A 3,209-nucleotide genomic window follows, 5' to 3' on the forward strand; every position below is an offset into this window, starting at 1 on the left:
GATAAGCAGCAAGAGAGTTTTGAGAAACTGAAGGATGTTTTGATTAAGGCCTCTATTTTGATACAGCCAGAGTTTGGGAAGGAATTTACTATTTACAGTGATGCATCGCACATTGGCTTGGATTGTGTGTTTATGCAAGAGGTAAGGTGGTTGCTTATGCATCTCGTCAGCTCAAGCCTCACGAGACAAATTACCCCACTTCTGACTTGGAATTAGTTGCGGTGGTGTATGCACTAAAGATTTGGAGACATTACTTATACGGTGAAAAGATGATTATTTACACAGATCATAAAAGCCTCAAATATCTTCTTACTCCAAAGGAGTTGAATCTTAGGCAACGAAGGTGGATAGAGTTGCTTAAGGACTATGATTTTTAAATTGAGTATCATCCTGGTAAAGCTAATATGGTAGTTGACACGCTGAGTCATAGGGTTGTATCTGATTTGAGAGCAATTTTTTCTCGTCTCAGCGTATTTGATAATGGTATCTTATTAGCTAAACTGCAAGTGAGACCGACTTGGATTGATCAAATTAAGGAGAAACCGTTGCTAGATGAGTCGCTAGCTTCTTATTTTCGACAAGTTGAGAATGGTGAGACCACGGATTTTGGGCTAAATGAGAAAGGAGTATTATGCCTCTGTGGAAGAGTATGTATACCGAGGGATTCTAATCTGAGGCAGTCTATACTGCAAGAGGCGCATAGTAGTCCATATGCTATGCATCCTGGCGGAAACAAGTTATATCGAGACCTTTGTGAGCTGTACTGGTGGCCAAGGTTGAAATGCGAAGTTGCTGAGTATGTGATTAAGTGCCTGACATGCCAGCAAGTTAAGGCTGAGCATCAATTACCTTCTGGGTTACTACAACCAGTTAAAATTTCACTCTAGAAGTGGGAGAGGGTAACCATGAATTTTGTGAGTGGGCTACCCTAGACGGCGACTAAGAAGGATTCGATATGGCTGATTATAGACCAATTGACTAAATCTGCCCATTTTATACCGGTCCGCACGAATTATTCGTCACTGAAATTGGCCAAGTTGTATGTGGTTGAAATTGTGAAATTGCATGGTGTACCAGTTTCTATCATATATGACAGAGATCCTAGATTCACATCTCGATTCTAGAAAAAGTTACACGAGGCTTTGGGTACAAGGCTGGATTTCAGTACTACGTTCCACCCTCAGACGGATGGGCAGTCAGAGAGGGTGATTTAGATACCGGAAGACATGTTAAAAGGTTGTGTAATTGATTTTAGAGGTAGCTGGGAGGATTATTTTCCATTGGCAGAGTTTGCTTATAACAACAGCTACCAGTCTAGTATTTGAATGGCACCGTTCGAGGCGTTGTATGGTCATAGGTGTCGTACTCCTACCTGTTGGATTGAGCTAGGTGAGCGACGAGTTCTGGGGCCAAAATTAATTTCTGGTACAGAAGATAAGGTGAAACTGATTCGAGACCGGTTAAATGAAGCAGCTGATAGGCAAAAGTCTTATGCAGACTTGAAGCATAAAGAGATCGAGTACGTTGTGGGGATTATATCTTTCTCAAGGTCTCACCATGGAAGAAAGTTTTGAGGTTTGTGTAGAAAGGTAAGCTTAGCCCTAGGTTTATTGGACCTTAACGAATACTCAGGCAGGTGGGACTGGTCTCATATAAACTTGAGTTGCCTCTAGATTTGGATAGGAGTCCTGACGTGTTTCAAGTTTCAATGCTGAGGCAGTACCGTTCTGATCCCTCGCACATTGTATCAGTTGAGGAAATCGAGGTTGGACTTGATTTGACTATCAAGGAGGAACCGGTGCAGATATTGGATCATAATGTTAAGGTATTAAGAAAGAAATCTGTTCCACTGTCAAAGTGCTTTGGCGTAATCACGATTCAGAGGAAGCCACATGGGAGCCTGAGGAGGTGATGCGGCAACAATACCCTTACTTATTCTGAACAGGTAAATTTCAAGGCCGAAATTTCTTAAAGAGGGTAGAGTTGTAATGCCCCGAATTTGGGCCTAGAAGTATTGGGCCTTGAGTATGGGTCTGTAGGGAGGTTGTATATAAGTAGTTAATTGTGCAAGGAAATGACACAACTGTGTATCTGCTTCAGTGGTTAAGTGCTCTGTGAAGTGTCTGAGAAATCTTGGGTTCCAACCTAAGCTTTAGCAAAAAATTTGGTTTTAAGTGAGTAAAACCCTGGATGCTTAGATGATGGCCTTTTAAATTATTGTGTTAAGTAAATGACACAAAAAATCATGTAGTCTACGGGTTGTGGCGTCATTAAGGTTGCAAGGGAGCCTGGGTTCAAGTCTTGGCTCTTGCAATTTATTTTGGTTATTCGTTTGAAGGAACCTGAACTTTGGCCTATAGACCTTATAATTAATTAAGGATATTTTGTGACACAGAAAGAGCCTATGGTAGAGTGGCAAGGTGGCGTTTTGTGTAATTGTGACGTCTGAGGTTCAACTCTTGGGATGCGCAATGGAGTATTTACTTTATTGTTTGAGCTGTGTAGGAGGTGGAGTTGGACTGGAACTCTGTGGTTGAAATGATCATAAAAAAAGAAAACTAAGAAATTTTCCTAATGGTTGAAAGTAATCCCACATCGAGAATCTAACATGAGCATTGGTGAGAAGCTGGCTTTAAATAGAGCGAACTAGAGGAGCTGGTGAGGGGGGAAGAGATTAAGACTCAATGCAAGATGTGCCAAAGTTGGTGATCGTGGACTCCGGCATGTTCTCATAAACAGGTATGTATTCACGCCCTTCTTTGTTAGAAATCGGCAAAAGCCGAAAAGCTGAGACTTCAGCATTTGAGGCCTCACGAGCCGTGTGACCGCTCGTGGGGTAAATCGATCCCACAAACTATGGGCAATAAACTGTAGGGGCCGCCACGAGCGTTCTCGTGTACTGGGCCTTAATGGGCCAAATGGGCCCAATGGGCCACATGGGCCTGCTTCTCTGAATCTAACTAATAGGTGGGAAGTAGTTGGGCTTGTCATGTCATGTGCATGGCATAGGCCGTTAAGGGCTTCATTAGGCCGAAATGGGCTGGGAGGGTCCAACAGGCTCGTGGGCCTCACATAGATTAAATGCACGGTAAGTGATAAATTTTGGACTGGGCTATGTAGGTCACATTGCCGTAGCTAATTTTGGGCTAAGTGGGCCACACGAGCGTGTAGGCCCACTTGGGCCGAATAATGGGTATTAGGCCCATTTA

Source organism: Gossypium hirsutum, chromosome A06 (genome assembly GCF_007990345.1).
Source record: "Gossypium hirsutum isolate 1008001.06 chromosome A06, Gossypium_hirsutum_v2.1, whole genome shotgun sequence".
In the NCBI taxonomy this organism is placed as follows: Eukaryota; Viridiplantae; Streptophyta; class Magnoliopsida; order Malvales; family Malvaceae; genus Gossypium; species Gossypium hirsutum.